The sequence below is a fragment of the Lagenorhynchus albirostris genome, chromosome 3, assembly GCF_949774975.1.
Source record: "Lagenorhynchus albirostris chromosome 3, mLagAlb1.1, whole genome shotgun sequence".
Classification (NCBI taxonomy): Eukaryota; Metazoa; Chordata; class Mammalia; order Artiodactyla; family Delphinidae; genus Lagenorhynchus; species Lagenorhynchus albirostris.
In genome coordinates, this window is record NC_083097.1 from 42609229 (window position 1) to 42634083 (window position 24855).

The 24855-nt window shown below is 38.1% G+C and overlaps 1 protein-coding gene across 2 annotated transcripts in view; it reads right to left on the reverse strand.

Moving 5' to 3' along the window:
* Positions 1-24855, reverse strand: part of PLPP1 (phospholipid phosphatase 1) — a 120041-nt gene that overhangs the window by 82962 nt on the left and 12224 nt on the right. The window lies entirely within an intron of this gene.

The window sequence follows — 24855 nt, forward strand, 5'->3', positions numbered from 1 at the left end:
CCCCACCTTTATCAAGTTTAAATTCTCTTACTTGCCTTGACCTCTGATTTTAGGGACAATCAATAAAGGAAACCCCAAGGGAAGACAGCAACATTGGCCCGTGAAAAAATAAAGTTGAGAAAACAGGAAGGTTTTGTATTTTACATGTTGTTCGTAATTCATTTTTAACTGAATTGCTCAATACATTAAATATGTTTAAGAAAAAAAGGCAAAACTCAGTATTTACATTTAATAATCAATAATACATCATAACAGCCAAATGCAGTCAAGGAGGGAAAAGATACAAAATTTTGTTTCATATTAAAATTTAAATTAATAGGGTTAGAAAAAATAGAAACTGTAAGTATATTTGATAATAAGAACAGAAATAAGTCCTTTGTTTTCCAAAGACAAATTAAAAATGGTTTTTATTAGCCCTGGTAAGGCTCCAAAATCACTTTAACAAGTTATACAGGAATAATGTTCATTTGAAATTTTTCACCCAAATAAAATGAAAGACCAAAGAGAAGTTAAATAACTTAAATTAGTAATTTCTTAGTATGTTTAAATTTACCACACTTTTAGGCTTTGTTTTATACAATTCAAACAGTCAAGCATCTACTTACTATATCCTTGATACTAGAGTATGCCAAACATAGAGGAGACAATTAGTGTAAAACGGGCACTCGGTTCAAGAGCCTAAATTGTACATGTAGCAACAGAAGGCATACTCAGGAAGCAGTTTCAAAAGTAATAATACTAAGACAGATTTTTGAGGGATGATGAAATTGTTCTATATCTTGATTGTGATGGTAATTCCACAACTCTAAGTATTTGTCAAAACTCACAGAACTGTACCAAAAACAAAGTACATTTTACTGTATGTAAATGTTAAAAGGAATACCATAAAAGAGAAAATATGACTAATTTCTAAAATGATATAAAAGGCCCTATAGGAATTCAGAGGTCAACGTGAACTGGAGTAGTTAGAAAAGACTATTAGGGCTTCCCTGGTGGCACAGTGGTTAAGAATCCGCCTGCCAAAGCAGGGGACATGGGTTCGAGCCCTGGTCCAGGAAGATCCCACATGCCGTGGAGCAGCTAAGCCTGTGCGCCACAACTACTGAGCCTGCGTTCTAGAGCCCACAAGCCACAACTACTGAGCCCACGAGCCACAACTACTGAGCCCACATGCCACAACTACTGAAGCCCGCGTGCCTAGAGCCTGTGCTCTGCAACAAGAGAAGCCACCACAATGAGAAGCCCGCGCACCACAGCGAAGAGTAGCCCCTGCCCGCCACAGCTAGAGAAAGCCCACATGCAGCAACAAAGACCCAACATAGTCAAAAACAAATAAATACATTAATTCATTTTTTTAAAAAGACTATTAAGGAACAGGCAACTGAGCTGAACTTGAAGCAGCAGGTAAATCATAGGCAGTAGGCAGGGCCTCAAGGAGAGCATTTAGTGGTAGAGGGATGCAAGAGAAGCATGAGGTCACACCAACAAGAGTACAGAGAGAATGAGCAAGAAGTTTTCAAGGTACATAACATTTTATAGCGAACATGTACTGCATGCTCACACATGCCAAGCACTAGGCTACACAGATTAACTCAATCCTTACCTCAACCTTGTGAAGTAGGTAACATCACTTCCCCCTTTTTTCACATAAAATTATTATGAGGCTTTAAGAAATGAGGAACCCTGCTGGAACTAGTAAGTAGTGGAACCAGGATTACAACACAGGCTATCTGTTCCTAGAGTCAGTGTATATATGATGTCTCCCATGGAGGCAAGGGATTTGCTAAATTAACAGAATTGTGACAAGGAAGATGATTTGGGTGAGGGGTACCTTCCTTTGAAAAAGCTTATTCAGTATAAAATACATGTTATGTTCATAATAAAAACTCAACGTTAATGAAACAAAATCTTCTTTTCTGCAGATTACTCTTAATTCCACAACTGTGTGGTTTTTAATGGGAGGAAGAGAACCTGAGATTTTGGGGTTTAACAAAAAGAATTATGTTTTTAAAATACTGGCCTAAGAAAGGACTTATCCTGTAGGAATAAATAAAATATCACTGTCCTCTTTTGCTCAGGGTAACACAGTAAAATAAGGGGGTTTTAAAAATTAACTTTAAAAAAAATTAGAAAGGGGAGCATTTAACACAGCTTTGAAATAATCTACTAATTAAGTGTTAAGCAGTATGTTGACAGGGAAAACAGAAAAGGACACATGAAAGAGTGTTTTGAATATCGAAATGACTCAATTTGAGGACTGGTCACAATTGTTGAGGCAGACCTGAAGATGACACTTCAAACTTTGGGAATAGGGAGAATGATGGTCCCATTGACAAAAAATGTTAAGTTGGGACAGGCACCTGGTTTATGATGAAAGAAAATTAGTTGAGTATTGAAAATATTGCCTTTGGGGTAATCTGACACCTTAAATGCTCAGCCTCATCTTTCACTCTTCCCCATGTAGCTTATGGCTCCAATCACACTGAACCATTTGCTGTTGCCTGAACATACTATGTTTTCAAAACCTTAGGTACCTACATATATGTTCAGCCTTCTGTTTGGGATACCTGTCCCCTTGTTTCCCTTTCCCTGATAAGTAAGGCACTCCCTACTTATCTGCCCCATGGCACCTTGGACACACATCCATTACATAGTATCTTAAACTGCTTTCTGCATTTTGTCAGCAACTTGAGGACAAAGACCATAACATTCTTGTATCCTTCGGACCAGGCACACAGTTGGCTCTCAGTAAAAATTCACTAAACGGCGAAAGGAATATAATGCAGGATGAAGATAAGAAGTAGAGACAGATTTGCAGATTGTTGGCACTGGAGGTGGTAAGAAGCCAGGAGAATGAAACAGTCTTAGAGAAAGCCTAAAGTCAAGACTAACAGAGATCAATAAAAACAGTCAGGTAAGGACTAATATCCATAGTGAAATCATGAAAAGAGATTGCAGGAGAGAGAGGGAGAGGAGATGATTACATGCTCTAGAGGGCAGGGGCTGTGTCTCTCTCATTCAGCAGAACATATTAACCATTCTTTAAACACAAGAATGAACAATAGAGAAGTAAGACAATGTTGTTATACAAAAAGCCAATGAAAGTAGCTTAGAGTATCAAGTCTGTACTAGGTTAAATGTAGGACGTCAATGCTAAGACATCAAGAAGAGTGAGAACAGGGCTTCCCTGGTGGTGCAGTGGTTGAGAGTCCGCCTGCCGATGCAGGGGACACGGGCTCTTGCCCCGGTTCAGGAAGATCCCACATGCCGTGGAGCGGCTGGACCCGTGAGCCATGGCCACTGAGCCTGCGCATCCAGAGCCTGTGCTCCGCAACAGGAGAGGCCACAACAGTGAGAGGCCCATGTACCGCCAAAAAAAAAAAAAAAACAAAAAAAAAAGAAGAGTGAGAACAGAGTAAAGACAATGAGGTCTGAGGAAAAAAGGTGTCATATACACTCTGTGAGAGAATATCTTACACCACCTCCACTAACACCACAGCTTTATGGAGAAACTTCAATAATGAGCTTCAATATTGGGTTGTCACTGCCTAAGCATGAATCTCCTTCTTCAAGTTAAATATATCACAATGATTTCCTCTATTACTCATGTGATTTATATATACACACGCACACATACACACGCACACTACTATGGGCTGAACTGTGTCTGTCCCCCCAAATTCTTACATTGAAGTTCTAACCCCCAATTTTACTATAATTGGAGATAGGACTTTTAGGAGGTAATTAAGCTAAATGAGGTCATAAAGGTAGGGTCCTAATTCAATAAGATTGGTGGTCTTATGAGAAAAGGAAGAGAGAGAGAGAGATCTCTTTCCACACGCACGCATCCAAGGAAAGGCCATGTGAGGATACAACAAGAATGTGGCTATCTGCAAGCCAGGAAGAGACCCCTCAAAAGAACCTGACCATGCTGGCACCCTGATCTCAGAATCCCAGCCTTTAGAACTCTGAGAAAACAAATTCTGTTGTTAAGCCACCTAGTTTTTGGTATTTTGTTATGGCAGCCCAAGCAGAATAAGACACACACACACACACACACACATACACACACACACACACACACACACAGAGGCATAGCCATCCCCACAGAGTAAACAGACACCTCTACTCTAAAAAGCAATGAAATATTCTCTATCTACACAGAAATTATTTTCAGTGGTAATTTTTTAGGGTAGTAATAGAGAGTTCTGTGTCAAAGTTAGTATTATAGGAAGATTCTTCTCAAAACAAACTCTTTCACAGAACACGAATATTCTTTCCTTAATATATAAAGGATATAGAAACTATTTTTGACACTAATCATAATTCTAGGGTATTTTTCTCTTAATTGAAATTCCCTTAAGAGAAGTCACTTTTAAAAGTTCAATGCTGCTAATAAACACATTTGTTAACTACTGTATGTCTGCTCTTACCACAACTTCTCTAAGTTATATTGAAGTAGATAAATGAATACGTGGAGATACATATATATATATACATATATATATTTCCTATATTCTTCTCCAATTAAGTAATAATTGAAATATCTCCCATTTTATATATAGTACATAGTTCCTTAAAGACAGGTTGTTACAAAATATTCCAATGGAATAAATCTAAAATGCATTTTAAAGAGAACCAATGTTAATTTCTAATATATAGAAGCAAAGGTAAAGAAAAACAAGTCCTAAGTTTACGTTTTGAAAAGAATGAAATATAAATCTAGACATTATTAAAGTAACTATACTGACTTCAGTACCCACTACACCTTTCCCTATTTTCTCAATTTCAGACATCTAAATAAATATTACGCTATACCACAGGGAAATTCAAGTGTCCATCTTCTTGAAAATCTCCTCTCATTATTCACTCAGACATTTCAATTTCTATGACACGGCAGACACAGTGCCAGGAAAGGAAAAAGAAAAAAAAAAAGGGAAGGACTAAAAACACTAAAAAAGGAAAGGAATGAAAAAGACCTCACCACAAAATTTTTAATAAGAGAGAGATAAGCGCTACTGGAAAATAACACAGCTGTAACTGCAAACAGAACTGAAGCTTAGATGACTTAGACAATGTAGCAGTCAGGATCCCAGCAGGAAACAGCATCCTCAAACTGGGGAACTTAAGAAGAGCTTAATAAGGGACTATTTACAAGTTATGGTGAGGGCAAAGTCAAGAGATAGTACAACCTTCTGAAGCTGCAACCACTCCTAGACCTAGAAGGTTCAAAGAGCTATGACCTCTGGGAGAGCCAACACGACAGAGGAGTTGGCAGGAGGACTCCAGGAGAAGAAACCCCACTCTCCTTCCAGTGCTTCCCATTCTTCAAACCCATCTAGAAGCCAAAGGGAAAAGTGAGCCTCTTAGTACTGAGGACAAGGTAGACAATGATGAGAGCAGGTCCACACAGGGAAAAAGCTATCTAGAACCGGGAGGCAGAAGGTAAGACCAGTCAGGGTCTCAGCGTGAAATAGAGTCCAGTAACTAAATGCAGATAACTCAGGAGAGTTTAATAAAGGGACTATTTACAGAATCTATATTCAGACTACATATTAAGAAGTTTGGACTCTATTCTGTGGGTAACAGGAGACACACAACCCAATCTGTGCCTTAGTGAGGGAAAAGACTCTGGGAAAAACTGTATAAAGGATAGAGAAGTGTGAAGTTAGAATAGAGGGAGGGCTTCCCTGGTGGCGCAGTGGTTGAGAGTCCGCCTGCCGATGCAGGGGACACAGGTTCGTGCCCCAGTCCAGGAAGATCCCACATGCCGCGGAGTGGCTGGGCCCGTGAGCCATGGCCGCTGAGCCTGCGCGTCCGGAGCCTGTGTTCCGCAACGGGAGAGGCCACAGTGGTGAGAGGCCTGCGTACCGCAAAAAAAAAAAAAAAAAAAAAAAAAAAAAAAAAAAAAAGAATAGAGGGAAGTCCAGAGGCAAGAAATACTAGTGTATATGAGAGATGTTGAGGGCTTGAAATAAAGAAATAACAGTGGGAATAAGAGGAGACAGTTTTAAAAATGTTTAGATTTTTCCCACAGAACTACAGACCATGTCTCTGTATATGTATATATGGATGTGTGTCTAACTCTCTCTTAAATACACACACACACACGCAGACACACACACACACACACACACACACACACACACACACACACACACACACACACACACACACACACACACACACACACACACACACACACACACACACACACACACACACACCCCACCCCTATCTTCAGCCTTTGGACTCTCTACAAAATACATTTTCCATTTGTCCTTTACCCTGAGTAGATTACTATCTGATAGACTTCCCTCCACAATCCTGCCTATAGTAAGCACTTCAAGGAATATATGTTGAATGAATAAATGAACCAATGAATAAACAAGCATGCAAAAGCCTCTGAGGCACATAATAATAATTTTGTATAACTATAAACTTAGGTCCTGAAAAGTTTTAAGTTATTTTTCTCTCCACAAGACCCAAGTTAAAACAAATAAACCAAGAAAAGAACAAAAAACAAACAAAACTGGTTAATGATCTTAAGTCCAAGAACATGCTAGGGAAGCACTTCCAATTCTATATTCTAACTATTATTTCTCAAGCTTGTTTTCCACCGGGAACACGAAGTGCTAACAAATAAAGATAAAAAGACTGATATACCCACGTTAATTGCTAAAAGAAATTTACGATTCACAAATTCCTGGAATCCTGAAGGCAATTTTTGTACAGTCCAGCATTATCTCCAAAGCAAAGCTTAAGACATGGCTATTGCAGAAGCACTTCTCTCAGCAGCACCCCTTACTCTTTTCTCAATGAAAAAAGGAGTTGGGGCCCCAGTTCAATCTTCTTTACTGATCCACCCAAAACAGAGGTCCACAAATTCCCGCAGGAAAGCAGAAGGATCAGATTTCCAGATGAAATGAGGAGTATAAAGCAATAATACTTCAAAATAGGACTTTACAAATAATTAACAATCAGCTCTAGATCCATCTTTTCCTAATCTCTTCTCTAGAACCCACAGAAACAATCAGACCTGAAATTTTATCACAAAGCACACAATAACATATCCTACTCCATAAGAGAAGTGTTGAATTCCCAATCTCAGCATCCATTCTATAAATCTTCAAAGTTAGCAAAGGACTTTGTTCCAAGATTCCCATGTAAAACGTTTTCATATATTGTACAACTTTACAGTACATACTATACTGTGTCCTCTCAGTTAAAAGGATAAATCATAATGTGGTCTCTTACTCACTAGGAAATATCTGCTCTTACCAGAAGCACCTAAAATAGTTGAGGCAGCCTAGCTTACAAGACTCTTAAATAGCAACCCTGCTAGTCTTGTAGTAATTTACAAACCTGAATCACAAAACACAAATATGATTAAGAGAAAGGTTTGCTTTATAGTGAAAAAAAGTTAATCATCTTCCATGGCCTTTCTCATATATGTCCAAAAAGAAGAACAGAAATTAACATGTATTGAGCACATATAGGTCACTATCACGCTAAAGCAGCTGCACATACACTACAACTGTATATTATCTTCATAAAAAACATATTTATGCTTTAGATGTCCTACCATAAAATCTGGGGAAAAAAATTTTAAACCTAATCAATAGCATGAGTATGAATCATATATATAGAAAAATATGTATATGTATATATTGTTTAGTAGGCAAACTAATCTGTAAAAACATTATATTTAGTATAGCTTAATTTATATAAAACAAATTACTTGCATTTATGTCTAAATATACATTGGAAAGCCTAGAATATATAACCAACTTTCAAGTAGTTATTTCCAGATGGTATTAATACAAATCAGGTAGAAAACTAATTTTCCACTGTATGTACTTCCATGTTTGAATATTTCATAATAAAACAAAAGATCATGATCATTAATTTTGAATTTTAAAAAACACTTTATCACAATGAAACCTTTCTCACTGTGTTTCCTGAAATTGTTATACATGCAACTTAACTGAAAAAGTCCCATCTATGGTAAAGAGATTGTTTGAAACCAGGGCAAAGGAAAAGGCCCACTTTTCTATTCTGTTTAAAACAAAAAACGAAGTAATAGTAACAAAGTAATAGAAATTATCCTTTGGCTTTTAAGCCTGATTGATAAGCTCTCAGAGAGGTAGGCCTACAGTGAAATTATTACTTTTGGGGGTTTTCCTCTCTTGAAACTTTTGAGAACTACAATGATTTACCACATATGAAGTAGGTAGATCATAATAGCTATAAGTTTTATATCTCCTAAAAAGTGTACTAAAAAAATTTCCAAGGTCTAAGGTTTTTTGACATTAGAAATTTTGTTACAAAACATGCTTATCTTATAGGCAGTAGAAATAATCTAGAGGGTCATCAGTTTAGCAGAAAGTCATCAGTTTAGCAGGGGTAATCAAATACAAGCCATAATGAATATACTTATTTTAGTCACCACTTCTTGAAAAATCTTATAAAATAATGGTACTCAGGCAGATCATTCTAAAAGGGTGGCACTGTCTTTTTAATTATGTAATAAGCAAAGGAATATTACTCTAGTGGGTCTTTCAAGTTTTTGATTTAAACAAAACCTCAAAATTGATTACATATTAATATAAACCGTCAGTCTGATGGAGGGGAGAGGAAAGAAAATAAATAATTTCATTTAGGGCAGTGTCTTATGAAATTTTCTGTGATGACAAAAGTAACCAATACAACATGCTGTCCAATACAGCAGCCACTAGTCACACTTGACTAATGAGCACTTAATATGTGGCTAGTGAGAATGAAGGACTAATTTTATAATTTTATTTTAATTAATTTCATCTTAAATAGCTACATATGGCTAGAGGCTTTCATAATGGATAATGCAGATTTAGGGGGTTAAAAATAAACTAAGGTTGAGAGCCATCAAATTTCGTTAACACTTAATACACAGCAAAACTAATTTTGATTCCCTAACTTAAGAGGAAATAATTATGAAGTACTTGAGTAAACATAGATTTAACTGTGAGCCAATGCCCAGAATAAAATTCCCCTATGTGAATACTTTTGGCTTGCTTCCTTTAAAGAACCTGTCCCTGCTGCATCCCTCAAATTTAAGAACCCTGAATTGGCTTCTCTCTCCAGGCAACTAACCTTCCTATAAGGGGAAGGAAGAGGGCCGGTCAAGTTTGTCTGGGGTACTCTCCTACCTGGCTCACCAGCCTCACATCTTCCCATTCTTCTGTCCTGGGGTAAGAAGCCCTTAATCTCTAACCCAGCAGAGTGCCTCCTTGGCTCTGGCTGCCCAAAGCCCGCCTTTACAGCACCCCAACTGCAGAGCAGCTACCAACTGCTTCTTCTTACTCCCAGAATTATTCCTACCCTGAATGGAGGCCATGAACACTCGGCTTAGCTGTATACAGATAATACTAATCAAAGGCATTTAGGTTTTTGTAATTCATTCCAAGCAGCACAATACTTATGCTTGTAAAATACAATATAGTTTTAAGTTTCACTTCAGTAAAAGCTAAATTCTGTTCTTAGTACATTGCCTGATCATCTGCTTCTAACCTAAGGAATTGTAAGGAACACTCAATCTCTCTCAAGTGGGTAGTAGTCATCACTGTTAGAACAGGAAAAAACAGAATTCTTTCCTGGTAGGCTTCTCAAGTTATCCCACATAGTGAAGTCTCTAAAGTAGCAGTTCTTAACTTCTTGGGGTTCACAGACCCCTTTAAGATTCTAATGAAACTACGGACCCTCTCCTCAAAAACACATGAACTTTTGCCATATAGTTTCACAACCTGCGTGCACACACACACACACACACACACACAAATGGTCATCTATGGACACTTCTACTATAAAAGTATGTGAAACATAATAAAAATAATTAATATTCTAAAGTCCACAGACCTAAGTGACCAGTAGAATATGACCTCAAAGAAGCTAGAATTAATTCAACATGATATTCCTACATCTTCTCTTAATTCTCCTTCCTCCTTCCCCTCCTCCCAATTTTACCCTCTTCCCATCATCCCTCTTTGCTCTTTATACTTCATCTCCTTATTTGGCTATATCATAGAACTAAAGTCACTTTTAGTATTACTTACATACTTATTGCAATATTATGTTTCCTGTTCTAATTTCAAGAGTCACAGTTTATTTCTTTAAAGAAAAGTACAATATCAGTTGAATACATACTGTTTGCCAGATATTTGCCTATCTTTAACAATTCTACAAAGGGGAAAGAAAGAGTATATCCCCCTAAATCTGCATGTTTGAAAACTTCCAAGTCACTAAGTCATAGAAAAGTTAAGATATAAATCACAAAATAGTTTGATATGAATGAAAATATGACAAATCAAAATTTAAAGTATAAAGTTAAAATACTACACGTGAAAATGTAGTCTTAAATTTATACATTAGAAATTAATGAAACATTCAACACAATAACTTATCTTTTAAAAGCTCGAGAAAGTGAAATATAGGAGATTAATGAAATAGAAAAAGGAAAAATCAGATCAATTGGTCAAAAAAATCAGATCAAAAAAAAGATCAAAAAAAAATCAGATCAATAAAACCAAATGAGTTTTTTTTTAATATAAATTTATTTATTTTATTTATTTTTGGCTGCATTGGGTCTTCGCTGCTGCGCGCGGGTTTTCTCTAGCTGCGGCGAGCGGGGGTTGCTCTTTGTTGTGGTGCGCGGGCTTCTCACTGCAGTGTCTTCTCTTGTTGCGGAGCACGGGCTCAAGGTGAGCAGGCTTCAGTAGCTGTGGCTCTCAGGCTCAGTAGTTGTGGCTTGCAGGCTCTAGAGCACAGGCTCAGTAGTTGTGGTGTACGGGCTTAGTTGCTCCACGGCATGTGGGATCTTCCCGGACCAGGGCTCAAACCCGTGTCCTTTGCATCGGCAGGCAGATTCTTAACCACTGCGCCACCAGAGAAGCCCCACCAAATGAGTTTTTATAGGTTAACAAAATAATCAGTCTTGCTCAAGTTTAAGAAAACAAAACACAAATACAGCAAATTATTAAAAATTTTAAACGGCACTAACTATATCTCTGAGCTAAATTTTATCAGAAACTCACAAATGTGAAGCAACTCACCCAAGAGTACACAGCTCTTGGGTGCGTACTAAGGCAGATACCAGGATTACCCAGTTGGTAAAGAGGGAAGCCAGGATTTTAACAAAAAGGTCCTCTTCTTTTCATATCATACCACCTCTCCTTTAGGAACGGACACTAACCACCAGGGTCTCAGTTTCTTAGCTACAAATGAAAAAGAAGAATGACATCTCTCAGGTCCCTTTTCAATCCATGATTCTATGAGCTTAAGCTGGTCTGTGTAGAGACAAACAGCTGATTTCCTTCTGTTGGTTAGACTGGGGGTGAAGGTGGAGTTACTCTGTGTGACCTAGCATATATCTTAATCTACTACACTTGGGTTGATTGAGCCATCCTAATGTGTAAGTACACTTTGAGGCAAACTATGGAAGAGAAATAAGAAACCTCAGCAAAACTTACAAGAAAAATAAACAGCAAACTTACAAGAAAAATAAACAGTGAGGGAACTGCTTCTAGGAGCCGATGTTTTACCAAAAAGGTAATGGATAAAACCCATATGTAAGAAATAGTCTCCCTTCCAAAAAAAAATCCAGCATATATAAATTTAACCATGTTTGTTCATTTCTCTACATGTATATTTGGGTCTAACAAGTAAGTCTACAGTTACTTTCGTAAAATTTGCTTCTACAAACCCTTTCATTTTCTCCTTTTAGAAGTCCAAGGTTAAAAGTAAATAAAATTTTTTTGGCTCTTTACTACTTTGTGTTACCTGAGCAGTTTTTAGAAAATTCTATTCATTCCAAATTTAAGGAATGTTCTTTATTTGTTGTCCAATTCAGTTTGAACAAAATACATTTTGGAGAGAAAAACATGCAATATTTTTCTTGCTTTCTTTGGAAACAGGTGTTGCAAATCTTTCCAGAATCACATGAAAAATCTTCCTGCCAGTTGACAGGAGTTGTATGTTATTTCTGAACATAAAGAGTTTTCTTCCCCTCCTTTATAAAGGATCATTAAATGTCCAAAAGTAAAGAAAGTCATTCAAAATTTTACCAACTTAACTAAGTGAAACTAATAAGTCTGCCAGGTAAGATAGCTTGTTTCCTCTACAGATCAAATGCAGAGACTCCTTCCTGATTCTTAGTCCTGATCATTTGACAAATGTTTCATGTCTAGCACAGCTAGACATTCATATCTGACACTCAAGAGAGAATGCAGAGTAAAGATGAATATCTGAAATTTCAATTATAAAGGGGATAGCTGAAGCCATGAGATTTTATGAAGATCAGAGAAAGTGACAACAACCATAATGTTAGAAAGAAAAAAGGAAGACAACATAGCCAACTAATAAGCAATGAACTACCAGGTAAGTAGGATAAAGAACATGAAAGAACAGTGTCAGGGAAAATGAGGGGGCACTTTTCAAAAATGTAACACTTTTTACTTAACTCCCTGACAGTATGCTAGATGGTCTTTAATAACTTTAAAGGGGAAATGTTATTACATCATTTTGAAGATGAAGAAACCTGCCCAAGGCAACTTAGGTTGCAGAATTAGGATTCAAACCCCGGGTCAATGAGGCCGTGAGCCTTCTGGGTTCAGATCGTCTTAACAATAGCAGATGCCACTTAAAAAGCTAAGTAGAAAAAGAACACACAAGAGGTCACTGATGAATCCTGATAGAAGGACTGCAGTACTCTCTGAGTGAAAACAGAAAAACTGAAAAGAATTAGAGAATGAGAGTAAGTGGGTAGAAACTTTTAAATGCCTTGTGATAAAAAGGAAGGAAGGGGGAGAACTTCGTCTATACCCTGAAGGACAAATACGGCAAAAGAAGGTTAATGATTTTTTTTGGTCTTCTCTATGGTGCAAAAGATGTGATAGTGAGCTGATGTGGTAAAATGCAGATGGTGGGAGAGGAGGACTTGAGAATGAGGATGAATGGATGGAGCTGGATCCATAGGAGATGAGAGGAAATATAAGCATACACAAACGACCAAGACTATCAACTCATCAAGAGCAGGGCTGGCTAGTGTTGGGGTTTTTTTTAGTGTTTCCTGTTTGATTTGTATTGCTATGCAATGTAGTCAGGTCCTGGTTACTCTCTGGGGATGTCATATCCAGTTATTAGTATTGGCTTCACCCTTTCCCCGTCCCACACTCCCCTGGGCCCTTTGGCCCTGATGAAAACAGTGTGGCAAAAGGGAAGAAAGGGGGCTGAAACAGTGTGAGCACCTCTATGGGTCTGGCACCATACTGAACATTTAACAGTAATTTTCATTTAATCCTCAGAATACTAGAACACAAGCTCCAAGAAGGCATGAATATGTTTGTTTTGTTCTCTGATATACCCCAAGCACTTGACACTGTGCTTAGAACAAGGCAGGCCCTCAACAAATATTTGATGAACAAAGAGTCACCTTGGTATTATTATCCCCATTTTAAAGATGAGAGGATGACTCAGAGAGGATAAGTAACTTAAAGTCATACATGTAGTAAGGGTGAAATTTAAAATGTTTAACAACTAGTACTGCACCAGCACTGGCCACTCAGAACAGATGCCAGTTGGTGCTGGAGGAGCTGGGTTCTGCTTCAGCCTTTTAGTTGTGGGATCTTGGGGAGGTCCACGGGAGGGCTGTGGGCAGGGGAACGAAGACTCAGATGTATACCAGCCTTGATAGTAAGTGATGCATCCAGGATTCAAACATACACTTATCTGACTCTAAAGCCTTCTAAATGAAGTGGGAAACAGTACCATTTGCTGAAAAATGAGGAGAGCAGGAGATAACTGGAGGTTTAAATAGAGTAGAAAAAAATATTCAAAATACCTGCAATGGGAAACAATCAGTAATGAATTAAAGATTGATACCCAAGGTCAGTCTGTTGCCAGACAATTTAAAAAACAAGAATAGGATGATCCAACTATAACAGGGTAGAGAGAAATGAGGAATAAGAGAAATATGAATGGGCAAAGCAAAACTACAGTATAAGGATTTTCAATTCCAGGTAAATAATTTGGATATACTTCAAAAAGAAATGAAAAATCAACACTGGCTCCTGAGCAAGAAAGGACTTGATGAAAGCTGTACCTCAAGAAGATGAGTTTGTGCAAGGTAGAGGGGGAGAAGGTGAAGAGTATGGAGCCACATGGGAGGGATCAGTGGTCAAGAGCGCTATATATTTGGGTGTGACTCACAGAGATGGCACTCAAAGTATCCAGGGGCAAGAGTTCAAAGAACAGTGCACCCTCGGCTTTTAGGAACACGTACATTCCGGTCACTGGCTTGTAGTCGCCACCTCTCTGTGGCTGACATGGTTTTACTATAAAAAGTACTTAGTTATCTTGTTGGTTTTCTGTTTAAGTTGGAACAAAAGGGATAAAGTGCAGTTTAGATATAAGTGACATTTACCAAAGAAGGTTTTTACTTTTTGTGGTTTTCTGTCAATAATTACCTATAATATCCTCAACCTTGGAGTCTCTTAGTTCATTAAGACTCTTAAAAGAAATTTGTGTATGTACTTAAACAGCTTTAAAGAAAAATCCAGGACAATTACGTGGACAGTTTATTTTAATATGGACCCTGAGATTTCTGCACAAAAAACAAGTTAGCCTATTTATTTATACGATAACAAAAATAAAAAGCAGAAGTTGGTCACCTGTTGTTACTGTCCCAGAAAGGCACACAGTGCCAACTGGCCAGGAACAACATTAATTCCTTCCACCCTCTTATGGTAACAGCTGTTCCCTTTTTTTTTCATGCTGGCAAAGGTCACACTCAGTAGCAAACTTTCCATGTAGATTTCTACATGCAAAAGGCAAGGAGATGGCTGACATAATAGGGTGTGGGGAGAGACAGCTGATTTTTTTCTATTTTACTTTCTCCTGGGCACTTATCAGGAATCTATTTTGGGCTTCTTTGATATTTGAAGCTATAACTATTAATCATTTCTCAGCCAAAAAACCCCCCCAAAAAATGCTGTTTACATGAAGCTGGACTTGGGGATGATATAAGCACATTTTGAAATAAGCAAAAAACTACAGCAAAATTATACAGTAACGTTTACATCATTAATAACCACCTAATTAAAAATGCATTATGTTAAGTGAAGAGGCCAGGCTCAAAAGGCTACATATTATATGATTCCATTTACTATATGGCATTATATGACATTCCGTTTATATGACATTATAGGATGAAGAACAGACCCATGGTTGTCAGAGGTGGAGAATGGTGGGAGGAGTTGACTAAAAAAGAGAAGCCTGAGGGAATTTCGGTGGGCGGGGGGAACAGACTAGTTCTGTATCTTGATTGTGTGGTGGTTACAAGACTCTAAGTTCTAAATTGTCTAAGTTCACATAACTGTATCCCAAAAGAGTGAATTTTACTATATACAAATTTTTTCTTAATGTTGGCTTAAGCCTCATATCACCTCTCTCAACTCTCCTCACTTGTTTCAAACCTCTTCCCAAGCTCCAAACAATGACCCCACCCCCTCCACCTAGCTAAGGTCTACTTGCCATCATTCTAGCTTCTTTCTATTCAGCTCCTCCTGGAATCTTTCCTTTGGTGTGGCACGGTGGGGTCCCAGATGGAGCTGAGGCTTTGTAGTCAGATACACCTAGTTGGGTTTACTCTGGGCATTCTCCCAGTTACTACTTGAGTGAGCATGGGCAAATTATCTACCTATCTAAGCTCAGTTTCCTCATATGGTGGATGCAAATAAATATAATTCAGGTACCTCCTTGTTGTAAACTAAGAGCCTAGTAATATGCCTAGCATATTACCTGGCATATTAAGAGAGCTTAATTAAATGCTTATTCCCAGATCTTTCTCCTCTGCCTACTGCCTTCACAACCAATGCTCTCTTTCTGAGTTTCCATGGACCTGATACATACATAAAATTATCACAACACTTAACTGATGTATTGGAATTATTTATCTCTGGCAAATAAAATGGGTCTATGTCTCTCTCTGATCCCTGAATTCACAAAGGGCAGCATGTTCGTTGCCTGATAATAAATTGTTTGAAGAATAGCTTGTCCGCCTGATCTGGTCTTATTGTTAAAGAAGGAAGTACTGGAAGAGAGAGAGAAGCAGGCAGAAAAGGCCAGAACACACTGAGATAGTCTGGGATGGGCGACCCGAGAAGTTTTCCAAAGTTTCTACTAAGATGTTGTATACAGAATTACAGCACAAAAACTGCAAATAACCTAAATATTAAAAAATGGAGGTAAAGTGGATTATGCCAAATACAAACAATGAAACACACATAACCATTAAAAGTAATTTTGTAGGGGCTTCCCTGGTGGTGCAGTGGTTGAGAGTCTGCCTGCCAATGCAGGGCACGTGGGTTCGCGCCCCGGTCTGGGAGGATCCCGCATGCCGCTGAGCGGCTGGGCCCGTGGGCCATGGCCGCTGGGCCTGCGTGTCGGGAGCCTGTGCTCCGCAGCGGGAGAGGCCACAGCAGTGAGAGGCCCGCGTACAGAGAAAGAAAAAAAAAAAAAAAGTAATTTTGTAGGAGACTATGTTAAAAAGAGTACATAAAGTAATATCCCAACTTGTTGTTTTTTTTTTTAGAGCACAGGTTTTTTGTTTGTTTGTTTTTAAATTCTTTTCTATCAGAGCATAACTGATTAACAATGTTGTGTCACTTTCAGGTGTACAGCTAAGTGATTCAGTTATACATATACATGTATCTATTCTTTTGCAAATTCTTTTCCCATTTCAGTTATTAACAAAATACTGAGCAGCGTTCCCTGTGCTATACTGTAGTTCCTTGTTAGTTAACTATTTTATTATTTTTTTTTATTTAAATAGACTTTATTTTTTCCAGAGCAGTATTAGGTTCACAGCAAAATTAAGTGGAAGGTACAAAGATTGCCCACATACCTCTTTTCCCCACACATGCGCAGCCTCCCACATTATCAATAATCCCTCCAAAGTGGTACATTTGTTACACTTAATGAACCTACATTGACAAATAATTGTCATCCAGTGTCCATAGTTTACATCAGGGTTCACTCTTGGTGTAGTACATTCCATGGGTTTGGACAAACGTAGAATGACATGCATCTACCATTATAGTATTACAGAGAGTAGCTTTGTTGCCCCCCAAATCCACTATGCTCCACCTATTCATCCTTCTCTCTCCTCTAACTCCTGGCAACAACTGTCCATAGTTTTGCCTTTTCTGGAATGTCACATAGTGGAAGTCATACAGTATGTAGCCCTTTCAGATTGGTTTCTTTCACTTAGTGATATACATTTAAGGCTCCTCCATATCTTTTCATGACTTTTTGCTTAGTCTGGATGTACCATAGTTTATTCATTCATCTCCTGAAGGATATCATTGTTGCTTCCAAATTCCAAAATTTTGGAATTCCAAAAATTCTGAATTTTGACAATTATGGGTAAAGCTGCTATAAATATCCACATGCAGGATTTTGTATGGACATAAGTTTTTTACATTTGGGTAAATACCAAGGAGCATGATTATTAGATCCTGTGTAAGAGTATGTTTAGTTTTGTAAGAAACTGCCAAACTGTCTTTCAAACTAGGTGTAGTACTTTGCAATCCCACCAGCAATAAATCAGAGTTCCTACTGCTCCTCTCCCTCACAGTCCACATACCTCTTTTAAATTTCCAGTCATTTCCCAGTTTCTTCTGATTAATTTTCACAAGTGTCATGATAATTTTTTATACTCTTGAAGCCCCTCTTGAGTTTTCGAGTCCACGTGCCACATTGTAGCTAGGTTATCTTTTAATTGACAAATGTGATGAGGCTCTTAAATCCAAGTACTGCCATTAGTAAGTGGTCTCTCTACTCCTAAATATAATTTCGCATCATATCAGATGACATGAAATGAGAGCACAGAACAACATAAGACATAAAACTGTATGATTTACTCATCACTCTAACTTTATTTCACACCAATACCTGCTTAGGAATTGTCTATTCCCTTTAAAGAAAATGCTTTTTATTGTTTTCTCCCTCTTTTTTTCTTTTTCTTACCATTATCACTAGGCCTCAACTATATTTTCAATAAACTACAAGCTACTTGAGGGCAAGAAATGAATCTTGTTTAAAACAGATGCCTAACATTGAATACAGAGTCTGATGTCTACTATACCTACAGTTTATATTTATTGATTAAAATAAATATAAATATGTAAATATAAATAGATTTATTGAATAAATGATATAGATGTATATAAGCATATTTGGAAAATATTTTCTTTCTTCAAAATTAATTTTTAAAAATTTTCCAGTCATGTCCAATAAAATCAACTGCTTCTAAAATTTCAGTTGATTTTTTTGGGACCTTATCAAACTTTACTGTAATATATTGTCTTTTAGATAACTAGATTCAGTTTGGTAAAATTCTATTCCTAATTTTTTCTTAATATTTTCATAAGAAAGAATGGATATATAAATGTGGATATATATATATGTGGATTTTATATATATATAAAATGTCTTTGCCATGTTAGTATCAAAGTTATGCTGGATACATACATGATTACAAATAATGACTTGTATTGGTTTGTATGTTGAATTCTGTCTGAAATTTATTTCTTCAACATTGGAAGGATATTCTCAGTTAATACAGACTTCTAGCTTGGTCTACAAGGACTTTAGGCAGATCTTTTTTTGGGAGCGGGGGGTGGGGGAGGGATCTATCATTTCTTTTGAGAAGTTTCCTAACAGTCTTCTTTAGCTCATTTGAAGACAGTGTATTTCCATTTAGAACACAGGTTTTTTTTTAAAAAGTGTCTGGAAAAATATACAACCAAAATGTTAAAAAAGAGGTCATCGGAATTCCCTGGTGGCGCAGTGGTTGGGAGTCCGCCTGCCGTTGCAGGGGACACAGCTTCGTGCCCCGGTCCAGGAAGATCCCACATGCCGCGGAGCGGCTAGGCCCGTGAGCCATGGCCGCTGAGCCTGCGCGTCCGGAGTCTGTGCTCCGCAATGGGAGAGGCCACATCAGTGAGAGGCCCGGGTACCGCAAAATAAATAAATAAATAAAATTAAAAAATAAATAAAAAAGAGGTCATCTCTGGGCGGCAGTAAGATTAGTAGTAATACTTATATTCTTTTCTGGGCTTTTTAGAGTTTACCAATTTATTACATGTTAATTTTAGAAAATTTGGAAATCACAGAATAATTATTTTAAAAGAAAAAACTAATCTAGATTTTACTAATGATGTTATTCCATATCCAAGACTCAAATGTCGAAAAATGGGGTTAAATGCATTATGCTGAATCCATATAATGAAACACTATGTATTTCCGAAATACAAACAGCAAAATATATTACAAACTATATACCTTTGGGGAAAGAAACAAGATATAAGAAGTTCCTCCAGTGAAAAAGTTATTTTAACTTGGAAAATCTATGAACATGGGACTTCCCTGGTGGCGCAGTGGTTAAGAATCCGTCTGCCAATGCAGGGCACACGGGTTCGATCCCTGGTCTGGGAAGATCCCAGATGCCGCGGAGCAACTAAGCCCGTGCACCACAACTACTGAGCCCACGCGCCTAGAGCCCGTGCTCCACAACAGGAGAAGCCACCTCAATGAGAAGCCCGCACACCACGATGAAGAGTAGCCCCCGCTCGCCGCAACTAGGGAAAGCATGTGCACAGCAATGAAGACCCAACGCAGCCATAAACAAATAAATTAATTTTTTTAAAAGAAAATCTATAAACAGATATACAGGAACATTTCATCAAATATTAACTACTGTATCTTTCTTCAAAGGTTTATCCAAAGCCAAAAAATTTCAGAAGACAATATAAGATAGTGGGGCTTCCCTGGTGGCGCAGTGGTTAAGAATCCATCTGCCAATGCAGGAGACATGGGTTCGATCCCTGGTCCGGGAAGATCCCACATGCTGCGGAGCAACTAAGCCCGTGCACCACAACTACTGAGCCTGTGCTCTAGAGCCTGCGAGCTACAACTACTAAAGCCCACGCACCTAAAGCCCGTGCTCTGCAACAAAGAGAAGCCACCACAGCGAGAAGCCCGCGCACCATAATGAGGAGTAGCCCCCACTCACCACAACTAGAGAAAGCCCGCGCTCAACAGCAAAGACCCAACGCAGCCAAAAATAAAGAAAGAAAATAAAATTTTAAAATATATATATAAGAGTGAATCAGGGGAAGGTTCCTCTTTGAAACATAGCTTCTACAGAGTTTATTTAGTCTTTAGCTTAAAGAAATTGACCTGTAGCGTTTTATCTGGATATTATTTAAGCTTATAAGACAAAGCGTCCTGTGTTCAGGTGAGATCACCTGATTAAGTTACTTCTCTCTTTGAACCAATGAGACTTCCAGTCTCAGCAATACCATCCACAAGCTTCCCTTAACCAACGAAGTCTCCCTTATTAGCAGCTGGGCAAGAGACAACTGCTCCCATTCAGCAGGAAGGCCTATATTCCAAAGAATAAAAAGTGTACGTTTACTATCATACTGATTCTTGACTAAAGCTGGCAAACTCTAATGCCTTTACAGAATTTCTAGAATAGTCACTGTCTAGGAAGGTATATACATAAGTTAATTCCTCTTTAGAGACTGTTTATGGTGGTGGTTGGGGGGCAGATATTAAATCCTTTAAGGAGACTGCTTTAGCAACTGAACTTGTAGAAAAGAAACCTGACTGACTTGATTTCACCATTTTGGTACAAAATATGCATAAGAAGTAATTCAAGAATCAAAACTACAAATAAATTTTAAACAACCAAATAAAATCCAGACCTGAGACCTCAACGGTTTTTAAGAGTTCACATGACCCCACCTATAAAAAAAAAATGTATTGTGTATTTTAAATCTTAAAAGTATTTTTGTGGATCCATCATGTCTAGTCTGAAATTATGCCAAATGGCAAGGTTCCAGAAACTAAAATAAAGTTATACTAAGGTGTGTCTCAGAAGGAAAACATAAAAACTCTAACTTTGGCAGGAAGTTACCAAAGTGGCATATCTAAATTAGTAAGCTTTGTTTAAAACACACACACTTTTTTAAAAAGGCACACAAGCCAAAGAAGTTTAGCAAAATTCTTTTTTTTAATAGTTATTATTGCAGTAGCAAATCATATATCCGTTTTCCCAAAAATCTATGTTATAAAATAACTCGAGTTATTTTATACAGAAGATAAGTTGCAAGAAGGAAGAACTCCCGCAAATTATTCCTTTATGGCTAAGAGCAAACATGCAATGCTGAAACTACACAATAAACAGCAGCTGCCATGGGAAGCAAGAAAAAAAAAGACAGGCAGATATTAGTTTGCTGAATGCCTACTAAGTACCAGGTACTTTATTTACATAGGTTCTCGTTTATTCCTAACAAATCTGTGAAGCAGACAGTATTCGCTCCATTATGCAAGTGAAGAAACTGAAGCTCAACAACACTAAATAAGAATTTGTAAAAAAAAAAAAAAAAAAAAGAATGTGTGTGACCTGAAGCAAGAATATAGAGCAAAGCAGAATTCTGAAACCAAGTCTACCAGGCTTCATATCCCAAACTCCACCACATTTGGTAACAGTTACTTTGGAAAACAAGGATATCAAATAATCCAGTGTTCTCAGTAAACAGGGTTCTGTACGAGTTCAACTATTCCTATACCGTTGACCTAAAAATGGTCCCTCTATCTGGCAAGATCCTTCTTCCCCCATTGAGCATATCACAGGAAATCATGACAACCTATTATCCCAGACTATTGGCTACTACACTCTCCCTTCTAAGTGCAACTTTTTAAAAGAATTACCAATAGCCACAGATTTCCACTTCACCAACTATTCACTTCTCAGCCCACCCCAATTTATTTTTTTAACATTTATTTTTTTAATAAATGTATTTATTTTATTTATTTATTTTTGGCTGCATTGGGTCTTTGTTGCTGCACGCGGGCTTTCTCTAGTTGCCGCGAGCGGGGGCTACTCTTCGTTGCGGTGCATGGGCTTTTCATTGCAGTGGCTTCTCTTTGTTGCGGAGCATGGGCTCTAGGGGCACGGGCTTCAGTAGTTGTGGCTCGTGGGCTCAGTAGTTGGGGCACACAGGCTTAGTTGCTCTGCGGCATGTGGGATCTTCCCGAACCAGGGCTTGAACCCGTGTCCCCTGCATTGACAGGCGGATTCTTAACCACTGCGCCACCAGGGAAGCCTCCAGCCCACCCCCAATTTAAAACTGGCTTTACATAAGGTTATCAATGACCTTTGTGTAAATAAACTCAATGACACTTTCCAAGTGTTATCTTACTTACATTTCAGGAGAATGTAGACATTGTTACCACTCTCTCCTTGAAGCATTCTCTTCACTTGGCTTTCCAGAAACATTCTCCTGGTTTTTAAAGTGTTCCCTCCCTCTCAGTCTTGGTATTTTTCATTTCCTCCAACCAATCTAAAAAGTTGGTGTTTCTCATAGCTCGGTCCTAAACCTTCTTTCCTTTTCACTTTATAACTTCTTCCTGAGATTTCATCAATTCTCATGACTTCAATTACCATGAATATGACAATGACTCCCAAAAGTCAGACAGTTCCTCTGAGCTTTCGACCCATTTATCCAAACAAGGACTTGATACTTCCTCTTGGAAATTTCAAAGGCACCTTAAACACAACACGCTGAAAATAAAACTCACTATCTCATCTCCACCCCCCTTCCCATCTCAAATGGGTTCTCTCCTAGTGCTCCCCAGCTCAGTTATTACAGAAACCAACGTCTATCCAATTATGCAAGCCAGAACTTTCAGAACTATCTTTGACATTTCTCTCTCTCTGACTTCCCACTTTAAATATGTCACCAAAACCTGCCCATTTTACCTCTCAGATACCTCACAAATCCCTTCAAACTTTTCTCCATTTCCACCAGCACCTCTTTACTTTCACTACCATTATCTCATTTGGATGGCTGCAACAGCCTCCTAACTGATCTCCCTAAATCCATTGTTTTCCAGCTTCAATCTATTATTCCTCCGTGCAGCCAACGTCACCATTTTAAAAAGCTACCCTATCCTCCTTATTCAAAACCCTTTTTATAAACTCGCATAGTACCCATACCTCTCCTTCATAGCACTTATTGGTTCATTTTTATATTTATTTGTGTGATTATATGCATCTCCACTGCCTAAGACAGAGCCTAGCACACAATATGTGAACTAATATTACTGGAATAAACAAATGCCTACTATATAGTGGACACTGCATCACAGCCAAGGAGAACATACAGATGAACCCAGTCCTTTTCAGATAAAGAAACTGAAGTTGTCAACTTGGGTGATTTACCCTAGTAGTAGGTGATAGAACTAGAATTCAAACTCAGACCAGTATGCTTCCAGTGTCCATATTGTTTAACTTTTATGCATCCTATCAATATAAAATAATTCTGTAAAACTTTTATACATTAGTAAAAATAAATGGAGACTTTTTTTTTTTTTTTTTTTTTGCGGTACGCAGACCTCTCACTGTTGTGGCCTCTCCCATTGCAGAGCACAGGCTCCAGACGCACAGGCTCAGCGGCCATGGCTCACGGGCCCAGCCACTCCGCGGCATGTGGGATCTCCCCAGACCGGGGCACGAACCCGCGTCCCCTGCATGAGCAGGCGTACTCTCAACCGCTGCGCCACCAGGGAAGCCCTGGAAACTTATTTAGTATCTTGATAACATACAAAATATTTTAATAAAGTTCTGTTGAAATTGCAAGGTAACACCCTAACATTTAAACTGCTTTAAAATAATACAACAGTCCATTCCCCTCTTATTTTGAGTAATCATAGTTTGCACAGATATGATGCTAGCCCCCTCAAAAAGTACCCATTCACCCCCTTTATTATACACAGTACTAATGTGTCTTTATCTCCTATAACATAAACACCTTCTTCTGAATTATATTCAGATAATACACTAAAACATGCCTATGGCTAGCCCCTATATGAGCTATAACATTTCTGCCACAATTGTTTGATGTACCTTACAGTTCAAAATGTCAAACTCTTCTGCTTTTAATTTACAAAATATTCAACCAAGTTATGCTGTCTTCCAATCTCAATATTTCATTCCTTTTTATAAAATTTGATTGATTGATTTTGCCGCACTGGGCAGCTTGTGGATCTTAGTTCCCCAACCAGGGATCGAACCCAGGCCATGGCAGTGAAAGAGCCGAGTCCTAACCACTGGACCGCCAGGGAATTCCCCTCCAATCTCAATATTTCATTCTTAATTATGAAAAGTCTGAGGACATGAAGTAAGGGTAACTATAACAAAATTTTTCCAGCAATCTGCTCTTTTTTCCTAGTAAATTGTAAACATAGGTTGAATTATAGTTGATCAACCTAAAGGACAAATTCCTTACTTCAGGAAATTTAAATTACTATAAATGTGACCCTTAGATTTACCCAACTGAAAATCAGAACCTCCACTACAATCTCTTCACTGGGCAGCAACCTCAGGCCTTGTGAGGTACATCCTCATGATTAATCCTACTGGCCCTCTTCCTCTCAAAGAAGCTTCACCCTCTCCTGACTTCCTCTTGGAAGGTAAAAACAGACTGTAGCAATATTCACTTCTTTGTTTTTTTAAACTTTCCTTTTCCTCACTCTCCTCTTTGCCTCTCTTTTTATCAGAAGAAATTAAGTTAGCCAAAGCCAATATCAGGGCCCTTTGGGCTACAGAGGCTTATGAGTTTAAAATTTCAGTCACAACTACTCAGTGTTTTTAAGTGTAAGTTTTAAATTATTAGCAAACAAAATATGACTCTTAAATAGGACTCAATTTTGTCAAGATTTTCTTACAACTTCGGCCATGGTATTTTAATT